The sequence below is a fragment of the Mauremys mutica genome, chromosome 1 (genome assembly GCF_020497125.1).
Source record: "Mauremys mutica isolate MM-2020 ecotype Southern chromosome 1, ASM2049712v1, whole genome shotgun sequence".
Taxonomy (NCBI): domain Eukaryota; kingdom Metazoa; phylum Chordata; order Testudines; family Geoemydidae; genus Mauremys; species Mauremys mutica.
Window position 1 is genome coordinate 272,266,190 of NC_059072.1, and position 15,995 is coordinate 272,282,184.

The window sequence follows — 15,995 nt, forward strand, 5'->3', positions numbered from 1 at the left end:
TATGTGACTATATTGTGTGATCAATATTTTTTGGGTGGGGTGGAGAAATAAATAGAAGTAGAGGGTGGAACACAAAACTGAAGCTCAAAGGCAAAATATTTTCCAGCTATGTTTGCATTATCTTTCCATTAAATATTGCATTAACTTGCCTAAAGAGCACCCTTAGGGTTTAATTTCAGATTTAATCCAGGAGAGCCATTTTATAATATCAACCCACTAAACTTATGGCACTAAACTTTGTGTTTGGTTAAACCTCTCAAAATTAAAACCTTACATTAATCAATGCTTTATGTTTTACATTAGGAAGGAAATAGAAAACTATTGGTAGCAAAAGCTTTGAATATGTTACTGTTCTACCAGGCAGTAGCTCATGTGCTCATAATGATGATAAGGAATTACCAGTCAGCTAAGCAGAAGGAAAGATATTCTCAGACTAGAAGACCTTTCCTACAGGAGAGATTTAGCTTCATTATTTTTGAAATATGACCTTCCCAGCAGCATTTCTAATTATACTTCCAAATTAAAACTAATATACTCTCAAAACCAGACTCATTGGCATTGACTGTACTGCCCCCATCCTACAGAAAAAGTGAGTATACATTATAATATAATACTACTGAAAACTGTACATTGCAGAGAAATATAGGTATTATTGAATCCTAAAAATAAACGTCATTCTACTCTGTTAGAAAGTAACACTGGCTATTAAATGAAGATTGATTATAGTGTTAGACCTGCAAATAAGATGTAAAATCTGTTAGAAATCCCAATTCAGTAACACACAAGATATTTTTACTCTTCTCCCCATTTTCATGTGCCAATACAATAGCAGCAAAATGAAAATATCCTTATTGTTCACAAGCTCTCTGTTGTCAGTTTCCTTGGGGTGGAAAGGGGAAATCAGCCTATACAACTGTACATTCTGTGGTACAGGGTTGTATCCTGCAACACATAGCATTTGAGATCTTGAGTCCATAGAAAGAGGGGATCTGGACTGAGCAGTGAGTCAAACAGAGCAGCGTACATGGCAGTTCACTAGTGAACCACCTTCATCCTCCAGTGGAAGATCAAGGACTCAGTATCAGGAGGAAGACAATTCATCCCTATAGGGTTGGAATGGGAAATGTATCCTGTAAAACTGAAATGATGGAAAATGCTGAAGTGAGAGGTTGAAAATTATCGTGAGAAGGAGGAGAAGGGCAAAATCTCCAAGCCCCATTTATAATCATCCCACATGTTCTGTGGTATAACTCAGGTCTAAACTTTTTAAATGGGGGAGAACAGCTCAGGAATTTTGTTCACATGCATAGAGAATTGGGCAGAGATTCAAGATTGCTGGGTTCACTTCCTAGCTTTGTCTCTGATTTTGTTGTGTGAAGTTGGGCAAGTCATTTGGCTTCTGGGGGTTTTCCTATCCAGAAAATGATTGTAACAGTACTGGTTTTATCTACATCACATGGATGTGAAATAATGTATCTAAAATGCTTTGAGATCAGCAAACAAAAGTGCAATGTTTTTTTCTAATGCTGCACAAATAGGATGCTTAATATTTTATTATCTTCCCCATATCATGTTGTGTCCTCTATGCAATAGGATGTGATCTGAGAGGAAGAGACGTGGCAACACAGACAAAGAAATTATTCATATTTAATAGTCTTCCCTAAACACAATTATCTTACAGCTTATGGCAGAAAGCGGAAGGTTTGGTCAGTTCTTGGAAAAGCTAAATAATATTAAATACTCAGCAAGAGGAACAGTTGACTTCCCAGCATTAATCTCCTTTGTAACATAGGGTTAGCAAAATCTCTTTCACTTTTGACTTTAAAGAATGTATGAAAGGTGATACAAAGAGACCATTACTGCTCCTGAAATCGCTCAAAAAGCATGACTGGTCAAAGTAAGAATTTAAAATGTGCTTAAATGGAGAAAAGGGAGGTAATGGAAAATGGAGTATTCTAGACTAGCCCAAAATCTGGAATTATGCTTAAAATTAAATAAAATGAGTATGAATTAATGAATGAATGAAATGGAATTCCACAAAAATAAATTATCCAGCATAATATGCTTAATCCTCCACTAATTGAAGTGAATGGAAGCTTGCCAGTGAGGGACCAAATGGTTAAAATTTTCAAATGTGCCTAAGTCACTTGAAACACCAGACCCTACACATCCAAGTGACTTCTTTAAAAAAAAAGGAACCTTGGCTCCTAAATCACTTGGTCAATTTTGAAAAAAATACCTTCGCTATCTAAAACTGTGCATCTAGTAATATAACATGTCATAGTGTCAGTAATATAGATATGTCTGTTATACACTTTCATTCTAAGCAGCTATTTGTCAGAGATTATAACTTTCCAAAACAAACCCCAAACCCTTTCAACTAATTTTTTCCATGCTTATTTTCAACCTAAAGGTGAATTTTTGGAAAGTTCAGTAAAATGTATATTTGCCACTTTGATGTTTTCTGTGTATGACAATTTTTTTCACACTTCAATAAAATTATTCAGATGCCTTTCCCCCCATCCTCAGATAACCAGTTTCATTTTAAATATTCAAACTTGGCATATATTGTATGTAGTCATCAATGAGGAATGAATGTTTTCAAAGAGTTTTAAACAATAGTGGAGAAATAAAAAAGTTATAATTAAGTGTAAACAGAGCTTTGTACATACACAATATATCGGGTCTGATTTTCAAACATTGTTTTCTTTTTGTGTGAGGGATGGCCTATTTAAAAATGAGGTTCTATTTGTAAAAATCCTATACTGATGCAATGTTATTGATGACAATTCACATGTACAAAAAGAGCGGAAACAAAACATATGTCTCCGACAACAATTGTAACTTGGTTACATTGGTGGTGTATTAAGATATAAAAATATTCAGAATACACTGTAAGGGGAAATTTTATATATGTGCCAAGGAGCATATATATTGATTGCTGATTCAACTATTGCTTTCAATGCATTGACATTTGTTTAGCTAGTTTCTTGACCACAATATTCTATCAAGTTTTCTTCTTGTAAGTATGGGTCATTTAATTTGTCTAATTAAACAGTCATAAAACCATCTTAAACATTTTCACAATCAAGCTATTTAAAAAAAAATAATGTTCATGTTATGTGACTAATTTGGTGTTTGGACTTTGATATAATAATGGTCCAAATCCTAATAGTTGGCAAGGTCATTAGCAAAGAATTTAAGGTCACAGTTAAGATACCCGTAACTCTTTTAATTGGGCTCAGTTTGTCTCCCAGCAAACTAAACAAGTAGTCATTAGACAGATTTGACCATTTGGGTTGCATCTAGAAAGTGGCTAGTTCATTAATTGAAATGCATACTGGAGCTTAGTCTCTCTAGTGAATGTCATAGCATTTAAAAAATTACATTCACATAGCAATTAGCACCTATTTTATTTTCATGGTAAGGAATTAAGAGATAGTTTAGATTATCTGGGAGAAGAAAAAGAAATCATAATTTTATTGATAGCATACTGAGAGCTGTAGGAAGACCATATTACTTATATAAACATCTTAGTACATTTCTTTTTGCTTCAGTTAAATTTCAGAATGCTGCATTTGTTTTGACTTCTCTTTGATGGTTACAAATTCTGTTTAAAATATCAAAAGATCTGCCAGCCTGATGTTCTAAAAGTAATAATATATGCTGTCATGTGTTGGATCAGAATTCAAATTTCAGTATAGCAGTTGGTATGTTATACCACCATGCTCTCATGCTAGTTAGGCCTTTGGGTGGAAATGAGATACAAATACACGAGTACATTTGAACTTGGCCCATTATCATCTGCTATTTAGTTATTATTCACCATGTTCTTTGCCATGTTTCTCTTTCCAGTATTAGGAATTTCACATCAACACTACATTGTAGTAAATGTCTATTTTGAAGTGGTACCCACCACAGGGGGTTGTAGTGAGGCGGATGTAATGAGGAGCCAAAAAATAAATAAATGTCAGCTTCATTTCTCCAGCCCTGGGGGCCTCAGACCCTGAGTTTTCTGTATCTTTTGATGGGTCGCTTGATGATTACCTGTTCTGTTCATTCCGTCTGAAGCATCTGGCATTGGCCACTGTCAGAAGACAGGATACTGAACTAGATGGACCTTTGGTCTGACCCAATGTGACCATTCTTATGTTCTTATGTTGGTTCTACACTGACAGTATAAAGCATGATGAACAAGATTTTCAAAGGTAATTAAGTACCTAAAGATGCATATAGGTATTTAGTGGGATTTTCAAAAGTTCTTAAGTGGGTTAGATGCCTATGATCCATCTTTAGGCACCTAAGTACCTTTGAAAATCTTGCCCAATATACTGCATAGCAGTTATTGAAGAAGTCTTGTGCTACAGTCAGACATCATCAAAAAGAGGACTAGTTAAAAAAAATACCTGATTCACAAACATTTTTAAAAGTAAAACCACTAAGGTGGCTTTGCTATAGTTCATGGGGCCATATCATTCACTATTCATGAGCATTGTCAGTTATTGAGATTTCATGAAAATATTTCCAAATTCCAGAAGTTTCTTGAATTCTAGAACTGATATCTATGCCTCTAACTATTTATACCAGGAATATGTTTATTGGATAGTCATGGTCTGTTATTAAGTAGTCTCCTTTTTAAAATGTTTCAGTCACCTAATCAAATAGCAGAAAAAATAGTGAACAGCCCACATTGTGAATTCTAAAGCGTGATGAGCGCAAGTGAACAGTTTGCAAAGAATCCATAGATTAAAAATGCTTCATCCAGAAAGTCGAGTGAACACTTACGAATGACAAAGATGTTCAAAGAACAACAACAACAGTTTGTGAGAGATTTGCTTACCAAAAGAGGAGCTATATTTGTAACAAGAATATTTGTAATGAATGAATTGTTCAGCCAGCTATAGTAGATGGGCTCCTTGCTACCGCAAATAAAAAACTATTACAGAGTGTGTAAACTGATTTTCTTTTCTTTAGCTGACCTACCAATAACTGAAGATCACACTTGAGAGCAAAATGTAGTCTGAAAAATAAGCATGGCTCTAGAATTCTCATCAGGTTTTCTGCTCCACAAACAAATGCAATTTAATTACCTAATTTTATAACCTAAGATTAAAAGTTGATGATAATACACGTCGATATAAACAGAACATTCAGCTACTTAACAAACATGTAAATTAATTAACTATTAGTTCCCTTTAAGAAATTGCTTCTTAAAATCTGTTACTAGCAGTTAACAGCTGGCATGTTAGCAAATAGGCAAAGACAGTTCCAAGGACAAATATAATAGTATAAAAAAACAGCAACTAACTCTAGCAAAGACACATTTTCAGAAGATTGTTGATGATATGAGGGATAACAAGTACTGTACAAAGCAAGAGCATTTTATATGTAATACCATAATATGACTAAATAGCTGCATTAAAAATAAGTTTTTCATTATTATTGAAAGAAAGAAAGAAAGAAAGAAAGAAAGAAAGAAAGAAAGAAATCTATTAGAGTTCAAATGTCTTCTGATGCAAACATTTATATTTACATTAACTGCAGAATCTAGGACCATTTTGAAAGTTCTTAATACAAATATTCAGCTATTTTACACACACAAAAATATGATTATTGTTTTCTTTGAATGGCAAGTAGTAATTATATTAATATAGATGCTGTCAAAAGGGAGATTTACTGACAGTAATTTTAGCAATGAAATCACAGCATGTTGTATTGGATGAACAGTGAAGCAAAGTGAATTAAAACTTGGTATATTGAATTCACAGTTTGGTGCATCTTTGTGAGTATAAGGAAATGTGTTTTATTTAAAATTAGAAATGCAGGAATGGGTTTCAAAGGTCACATGAAAAGCAAAATAAAGTGAAAGTAAACTTTGATGTTATGCTTACAGAAGTGTCTGATTTTGTTCTTGCTTTCTGTTTTCTGTTTTTTTATGTAGGAAAAGCTATAAAACTGAACTATTTAAAATATTCAAAAGCAATGACATTATAGTGATGGAGTAAAGTCATTTTTAAAGAAAAGTGAACATGCATATGCAAAAATTAAAGTTTAATTCCCATTTTGTTTCACATTTTTCTTAGAATGTAAATCAGAATAGCTTTTGGGTATAAATCTGATAAATGAAAAGGGCTCTTGCCTAGCACGATCTCCTGTTAGATTCCAAATAAAATTCTGTCTTGAATTTTACCCATGAAATCCCATGGACAGTATTTAGCCCCCTTGTGTAATGAAAGACTGTATGAAGCTTGAATTGAATGAAGGGATTTACCCACTTTTGCTGCTTTTAAATAAGTCTGTTGACCTTGCAATAATACCAACGAATGAACAGCAATTATAATCATTTGCTTACATATTGCACTTTTCATCTAGAAGTTTCCCCAAAGACTAAAACACTTGGATGTACACATGATTAGATATTCATTTATAAATTGCATGCCATGATTTTTTGTTTGATTATTTTTTTATTCTATTGTTTTCAACAAGCACCTTTACAGGGGAAATTCCAGCATGTCCCTCAGTGCATGTGTCTATCAAGTCTTCAGTAGATCACAGAGCTGTACTGGGAAGAGTAAGATAGCATAAGACCAGTTTGTGCCTGGCCATAACAGGAGGGAACAGTAAGTGGAGGCGGGAGCGAGGAGCATTGTCTCCCCTTATGCAGGCCTCATGAGGAATAGACATTACTGCAGTCCCTACCTATTCTCATACAGTGCCCCATAACACACAGGGAAGAATATGAGGGAGAGAGGTAAAGCTATCACAGTGGCTTACCTTCACAAGAGCTGACAGAGCTAGACCAGCAGGTTGTAGGGCACAGACTAAGGAAAGATGGCTTCATGGTTAAGGGCTAGACTAGTACTCAGAGATGATGGTTGATTTCCCATCTCTACCGTAGAGGTCCTATGTGACCTTGGACAAGTTAATTTATCTTTTTGTGATTTTTGGTGCAGACATTCTCTCTTACTATGAATATGCACAGTGCCTAGTATGGTGAAATTGGGGGCTGTAGATAATTAATAATCATAGTGTACTGAGGAGCTTTTGAGGCATAATGTCTTCCAGTCCCCCTTAGGGTGGGGTAGTTCTACACTGCAGATCACTCTGTGTGTGTCCGTAAGAGATACAGTGTAGCCCAGAGTAACTGTCTTCAATAACAGGCAGTTGGTATGCATTGTAATATTTTGTTTGAAGGCAGCAGCATCAGTAATAAAAAAATCAGAGCTTGGATGTATTTATATAGCACCTTTCATCATGAAGGGTACTAATGGCCTTTCAAACTATATGCCTTATAACAGAATGATTCCATCCATCGCTGAAATGCAGCTGCCCCTGGGGCAAAACATGGTACAATATCTATTTAACAGCACACAACAAACTTATACAATAGTTTAGGAAAACTACTGGTGGAGTTTAGGTGGGTAGAACTCATTTAGAATTTGTCAAGAACTCCTAGACTAAAACTTCTATCCTTGCAAAAAGTACCATGGGATTCTCAATTTGCTTAGAGCCAGTTTTACATTTCATCTGGTTTAGAAACTAATAAAACTGAGGCCCTTGTCCAAAAAAAAGTATTTTGCTTTTTCTATTTTATGCATTTTTATTTAAAAACTCAATTATGTAGGTAGTTGCAATGAGTTTATGATGTCACCAAACAGTGCAACTACCAACAGTGATGAGGCAAACTGCAGTTTTTTTGCCCAACCCCTGCCTCAGTACACAGTCATTCCATTTACCATTAGCCAGGCCTTAGACAGCATGGCCAACGAAAACTGGAAGAAGAAAAAAAAAAAAGGTTGGAAATTCTAGGCTTCAAAATGTTTCCCTTTAAATGGTAATAATTCTGAAGCCAGGTGCAGTTTGTTACCTCACTGACAGGCTCAGCAGACAGGTGCTCCACAGGGAGCTGTCATGTGAGGAACTACTGAATAAAAGGAAGAAGCCATGCATTGTCTTCAAATGGGACGACTCAGCTGCTTAAAGTTAAATATATATGCCTAAGGTCCTTTGCTGGATCAGAGCCTAAGCTAGTGTCTCACTGAGATGAATGGTAGGAGAAGTGGAAGAGTTGCTGTGAAAATGCAAAGGGAGTGAGAGAGTTGTCTGCAGGAGAGGTAAAGCCTGGAGCAGGCTTGTTAAATGATCTAACCAAGACACCTGGCGCAGGAAGGGATCTTCAAGTAGCAGGTTTCTCTCTGTCGGGGCAGACTGCTGAGCCCTGATTAGGGGGCGGAGCTAGGCGGAGGAGGGGGCCTATAAAAGCGGCCGCCCGCCCAGCCAGGCAGCGGCACAGCTGATCGCAGCGGCCCAGGAGCCGGCCTACGGGGCAGTTTGAGTGGGAGTTCCCATTGGAGGAGCCAGGTATTTTGTGTTTGCGTCTGTCTTTGGGGTGCTCGTGTCTCTCTCTGTCGGGGCAGACTGCTGAGCCCTGATTAGGGGGCGGAGCTAGGCGGAGGAGGGGGCCTATAAAAGCGGCCGCCCGCCCAGCCAGGCAGCGGCACAGCTGATCGCAGCGGCCCAGGAGCCGGCCTACTGAAGCAGTTATTTGAGAGAGCTGTCTCTGGGAAGTCTACAGGGGAGTCAGGACTCCGAGCAGGACAGCTGCAAGATGAACTTCAGGGTGGGTCACACCCTAAGAATTCATAAAAAAGGACCCTGTGAAGGAAACCTTTTGCTCACCCAGGCTCTGAGGTAAGAGACATACCTTGGACAGATTTTGGGGACTTTGAATTTTATTTATGGGTTATTTGTCTGAATAAACCCAGACCCCAACAAGGAAGGTAATCAGAAAAGCAAGTGTGTAGAGTCTCTTTAAAAGGGCCCAGAAGAGGGAGAATAAAGGACAGGGCAGTGCATAGGCACTCTGGCCATGAGAAGGTGCATGGGGGGGGCATCTTGTTTAGTCTCCAGTTTTGTTATGCTTCTGTTATTTATTCCTAAAAGGCTGCAACAACTGGTAGCTGACCATTCCTGCATTAGAAATTTAAGGCTGGATCCTCAGCTGGTGTAAACTGGCATATCTCCAGTTAAGTAATTGGAGCTACTCTGATTTACTCCAGCTGAGGAGATCTCATGAATACTTGGATTCTGTTGAAAAACAAAAACTACCAGACAGACCCCTACACGATCTGGTCTACAGCCCCTTGGTATGCTGTGATAAGGTCTACAAATGACACACAAAACACAGACATAGGGTTGTGAACAATCTGTCTCCAAGCAGCCAAACTAGCCATGTCCCAGCTCAGTTGTGATAAATGCCAGTTATTGAGGAACACACCCAGACCTACCAGCCAGCACCAGACTGCCTCTGAAGGTATGTCTGCATTAGGGACATGTGCATGGTTGTCCCATAATCCCCATAATCCCCATCTAAACCCCAGAAGCACGGATCTGAAGGCGAGTACAGGGTGGGTAACCTAACACGCCTGAGTGGGGAGGTATGCACAGGCCTTAGGCTGTGGCACTACCCTGTATCTAACAATGTGCAGTATGAATGGGGGCAAGGGTGTACCAAGTCTTGAGTTTGAATAGTCCTCTCCCTACCCCACATCGAACATCCCCATAGGATCCTGAAGTGAACATCCTCGATTGGCATCTGAAATCCCTTGCAGCAGGACCTGCCTGAGCATCCAGGAAGGGACCAATGGACTTGTGGAAGTCCCCAAAGCCCACCAAGCCTACCCACCAAACCCTACATGGGAGAGGTCCCTGGTTGTTCTCAAGAACAATTTCCCCCTGCCCGTCTTGTCAGGGAGAGGGGAAGGGCAAGGAAATGAGCTATGAGACACTGACATTGTTCATAGATTCAGTCCTGTTGTGTTTTATTGATTTACATGGATTTTTAAAAATTATTTCTTCCAATAGTACTCTTAATAAATGTTACAGTTTCCTTGACTTGTGTGTGGACCCTCCTGCCTAAGTATGATGATTATGTGAACAGTGTTGGCCATACTGGCATCCAGATAGGTACATAAGCAGTGCCAACTAACTTTCAGCCTACGAATTCTGCAGCTACTGAATTTTCTTTTTCATTGCTGTCAAAGTATGGTTTCATGAGACAAGTTAGGGGCAGGTATGTGGGGTTCCCCCAATAACTGTTGGCACAGATACACTATAGAGAACCATATCATTTTTTGGAAGAAGTCCCTTCTTCCCCTCAATCTTCTCAGCACCCTGGCATCATGAACCTTTCCAGTGCTTCAACTTTGATATTGTCTGCCTCTGTGATCCACTCACTCTTTGCAGAATGAGTTAATGGTATCCTTTTTGGTTCACATACTTTTCCCATCAAAAGTTATACAAGTGTTATACAAATGTCCTTTACAGCATATTAGGACACTTGGTGAGGGTATGGAGAACATGCTTTGGCATGTACATGGTCAATTAACTCAGTATGCATGACAGTGTAGACCGAGCCTGAGATACTATTAACCCTCCTTTGAAGGGTAAGGAAGGTAAATGGAGGCAAAAGTCCTCAGGATCTAGGGATTTTTGACTCTTTTTGATGTTATATTAATACACTTAGCCTTTTTTTTTTGCTGATTTGATTGAAACCATTGTTGTCTGAGCCCAGGAGTAACTCAAACTGGTTGAAGTGGGACTCTACCACAAGGCTGTGGTCATCATGGTTGACTTACCCATAATTCCATCAGCTTTGGTCTGTTATGTAAACATTAATCTTATTTGTCCATTCAAGATCGGTCTGTGAAATGCCAAGATAATTATAAGAATAATTTGGATTTATATAGCACCTTCTATCTGAGGAGCTCAAAGTATTTTGCAAGTATTAATGAATTAATCCTCACACTTTTAAAAGTCAAGGGAGCATTGTGGTTTATTATTATTATTCACTTAGTGTTTGAGAAAGGTGAAATTAATACATTCAAGCAAATTTTACCAATGGAAAGACTGAGACATAGAGAGATTAAGTGACCTGAGATCACCCAAAAAGTCTGCAAAAGAGCTAGGTATAGAAGTATTCAAAACTCCCGTTTCCGTCCCTTATTCACAAGACTATATTTCTTCCCTGACCAGTTTTTCCTCCTTGAAAGGTAAATTACTAAAAGTAAAATATAATCAGCATTGAAAAAGAGGCACAAACTAGTAATTTGAATACAGGGCTGAAATTAAGAACTCCTGACTTTTTTTTATTCCTGGCTTGGCTGCTGATTCATCATTTGACATAGACAAGTCACTAGGGGATATATTTTCAAAAGCTTCCACTTATATTCAGTATTTTAGTCTTTGTGCATCCAATCTGAGACACTGTGGGTGAAATGCTGACCCCACTGAAGTCAATAGCAAAACTCTGATTGATTTCTATGGGACCTATGTCTTAGACAGGGTACCCAAACTCAGTAGAAATTTTGAAATGTTTACCTTAATCTCTCTGCCTTGATTTACATTTCTGTGTAATGACAATAATAATGACCTACATCATAGGATGTGAGTACTAATTAGTAGAAATTTATAAAGCTTTTTGATGATGAATAGGCTACATTGTGTCTTTATAGAATAGCCTTTTATAGAACATCTTTATAGAGATTGTACAGGGCAAATATTCCATCTTGACATGAAGGTTTGTATGCCAAAATGGGATATTGGGGATACTGATCCCTTCCCTCTTTGGGGTGTCTTACTCCCCCCAGGAGCACACTGAGGGAGCAGGGATTGATCCCAGGTGGTGTGCAAGATGCACATAGGGAGCTCCTCGTGGCCTGCCCTTCTCCCCTTGCATAGCCATGCAGCAACCAGGACCAATCTGGCCCTAAACATTATTTTTGCAATTAATCGACACTATGGATAGGAAGAAGGTGCTTCAGTATCAAGGTCAATTTTCTATTCTCAGAGTACAAAACAAGAATGTACAATGGCTTTCTGACAGATGCTTAAAGTAGATTTGTTTATGCTTATATTTTAGTGTAATATTTTAAAGTGTTTTCTTATTGCAATGGTGGGATGTCAGCCCTGCAGGACAGTGTCAGAAGAAAACAGTAACAACTCTGAACATTCTAGTTGGCCTTCCATTGGACAGATATAACCATTCACTGAATGCCTTTTCTGTCATTTTTTAACAAGAGAAAGTCAGAGCTCTTGTCTGATGTACTGGCAAATGTGTGTGGGGTGTGGGGTGGGTGGTGGGAGGGGAGGAGGGGGAATCCTCCCTACAGTGAAACGACATGGCAAGATAGACATATTATCCTTTGTTTTTATCTGTTTTGAGTTAATATGATACATGGAACTAAAGATGGAGAATTTTTCATGTGTAAATACCACTTCCCTTATCAGTTCACATTCAAAAAGTGAACTTAATACCTGCATCGATAAAGAAACTATATGCGGATGTGATCGCTGTAAGGGCAGGCAAATCCGTTCTATCCGTTCTATCAGCGCTCCGTTACAGAAGATGAAATTCAGAATCCTTTTTTAAAAATCTCCAGACAGACGCCATAGCAGGGACTCAGCGCACTGCAGCGTGACAAGCGTAACGGAAAGCCAAAGAATCAAATGGATGCGCATGGACTGGAGGACTGAAGCTATCCCACAGTTCCTGCAGCCTCCTAAAATTATTTGCATTCTTGGCTGAGCTCCAAATGCTTCTAGGGTCAAACACAGTGCTCATCATAGCAACAGGGGGCTGAGCTCCATCAGCCCCCACCCTTCATGTGTAAAGAAAAGATTCAGTTGCCCCTGGACTAGCAGTGGGATGCTGGGCTTCTCTCCTACACACTGCTTAATGTCCTGTCTGGACTATCATAGCAGCTGGAGGCTGCCTTCCACTCATTTCTCACTAACAAGTCAGTGTGTCTTATTCCTGCATTCTTTATTAATTCATCACACAAGTGGGGTGTGAATAGCATACAGATAATAATTTCTGCAGGCTCTGTGTAGACGTACCCTATATCTAAACAACTCATCAGTGTTCTGGGGAAAATAATTAAGTGTCCAGAATTTTGTACATCAAAATCAGTCTTGAAAAGACAGCATACAGACCAAATTGTCCAGATAATCTATTAAAATCTCTCCTTGTAGCCACATAGACCCTCATAAATATTTTCCAAATAGGGTAAAGAAAAAAAATCTAAATATTAGTCATAACTTCCAAAAGTCCTTCAACAAAGTTATAGAGTGATATTTACAAAAATAATTGAACTCCAAGTTTTAAATATTATCTTTATTCAGATGTTCTCAACATATCTCATTATGAATCTTCTTGACAGAGCTGAATCTTCTTAACCTTCACTGCAGTTAATGGGAGCCATTGACACTCAGCACCTCAATGTATCAGACAACTAGGCTAAATTTTATTCCCTAATCTAGATGAGTGTTCTCTTGCTGTACATCAGTAAACAATAAATGACAGAAAGCAGGTAGAAATTCAAAAAAAATCATATCTCTGGGCAAACTCTTGCTCCTATTCGAATAACTAAAGCCACAGAATAAGACCTTTGCAGGTTATTTTTTCCACCTGATCAGATTTCACTTCTTTGGGGAGGTCACTAACCAGTTCTCCATAGACCTAACATGCCTTTCGGAACAATGGACAATGGAGAGTATTGTAATGGTTGCATCACCAAGTGTTGGCCAAATATTTTTCCAGAAACATCACTATAACAATGTTCTCTAATTCCAGTACTGATTTCTGCCAAGTAACTATCCACCATAGCAGCTGAAGAGCAATAGTATGCACTTCTTCAGCTTCTAGTTAAATATCATTTTGCTGACTCGGAGAGCAATATCTATTCACTTGACAATGACTAATAACTTTCCAATATTATAACTAGACTGTATTATAAGTTTAACTTTATAATGTCCAGTGATTGGTCTCTGATATAGACAAATCTGAAGAAGATGTGGTTGTGGTGCTACTTGACTACTGGCTTACTCTTGTGTAACTCATGCTTAACTGAAAACATCTACACCTCCACTTCTACAAGTAAAACTTGCTTATACTATTTTTTTCTCATTCTTGTAAATATTTTGGGATATGCTAAAATAATGTATAGAAAATTTTTAACAAAGTCAATAAAATCTGCTGAAATTTTTTTTGTTGGCAAGTTTGTAGTTTTCAGTGGTTGTTTTCAGTTAGGAAAAATATATATATATATTGTTTCCCTGCTCAAAAAATTTCTGGGGATATTGTAGAGAGGAGGCCCTGAGTGCTGCAGTAGTTAAATGTTGGGAAATTTGGATACCTTAGTATACCTACACTTATAGTAAGGAGGATGGGATTTTTTCATTACTCAAAATTCAGAGACACAATCTCATATGTAGTGGTTCACAGGCAACAACAACAACATAAAATTTGACTAATATTACTACTGCGTCTCTATTTTTGCACTGGCTATCATAGCAAAGTTCTGGCCAATCCTTTTATTTTCATAGAGAAGTTCTAAAAGTGGTTATCTTGGAGGTGCCCAAGATTGCATGGAGGTTTGCTGTAAATGGAAGAAGAGATTATATTGTTTTTTCCCTCTGAAATATAAAAGCTTGTTCTCTTCTCTTCTCTTCTCCCTCTCTGTCTGTCTCTTTTAACCCTCTGCATCAGATTCTACTAGAGCGAAGAAATTCTACAGATGTATACTATTTTCATTTTGGGATGTGGCACTCTGGGAAGTGGAATGAATGGGAATTGTGTGTATGTGAGTGCATGCATTTCTGCAGAAGAACATAAAACAGCATAGACAAAGTTATCTTTCTAAGGAAGGTGACTGAGCCCCCGAAGCAGATGATTTGTACTGGGATAGATGTTTGCTTCTCTAAACCAGGTGCTCATAATATGGTATGGCAATGATATGCAGCAGTCGCTAACGTTGCCAGTTTTGACCTCAGAATTAGTGTATTATTGGAACAAAATGTATATCTGTCACACAGATGAATTCTGAGTCTTTGACTTTGTGTGATTAGACAATTAGCAGCCCTACTGGGTGGGTATGTGGAAGCCCTGGCCGTGCTGGAAGAGGGTGCCCAGCAACGTAGCCAGCAGCTTTCTGGGCACCAGCCAGTGCAGGCGCAGCACCATCCAAATGTCAGGCGGACCGTATCGCGCAGGCATGGCTTGTGAATGCGTGGGGGCCCATTGACTGTTCTGCCCTGGGGCCCGGAATTGCTGTCAGCAGGCCTGATTGCAGAAATGCATATACTTGGGCATTATATAATTGGCCTTGAGGAAACTCCTGCTAGTACAGAAAGCTACAGCACATCTCCTCAGCAACAGGGGCTGCCTGGAGTACGTCACAACTGTCCTCCATTCTCTACATTTGTTTCCCATTGAATATCAAGCAAAGTTCAAGATCTCTGTTCTTGTCTTCAAGCTGCTAAATGGTCTGTGTCCAGGATATCTAAATGATTGCCTGAGGCTCTAAAGAACACTGCAAGCAGCTCTGCTCCTCAGGCATAATGCAGCTTTCCACATCAAGGATAAAGCTTGTGTGTGTGCAGCAGCAGAATTTTCTCTGGAGTTCATCCATGGTGTTAGAGCTTACTCTCTCAAGATTTAACCTCAAACTTCACCACTTTTCATTCCAAGTGCAAGGTGCAGTGCTTTGATCTTGCCTACTCTAACACACACACACACACACAGCACAGTAGGCATAAAAATATATACAAATATCTTTTTAAAAACCTCTCATAACTTTCCCATTGGAGTGAAAAGAAAATGAGAGAGAATTACACATCACAGCTGTGAGTCACATTGTTTTTACATTTCTAAAAGGTGCTCAGATGCTAAGTGATGACACTAGAATAAGAATCTGAATAGAATAAACTTTACTTTGAATCCATGGGTTCACTTGCATGGGAGACCTACATGGAGCATGTGGATGATACAGGAAATGATGATGATGATGACTCTAAAAATGGTATTCTTTCCCCAGAGTAAAGAACTGAACAATTGCTACTTCATGGCATTAAAAGGCTTTGTGCTGCTGAAAGTGCTGTCTTTCAGAAGATATGTAAAACAGAGCATTAGATCACCTGTGGTCATTAAAGACTCC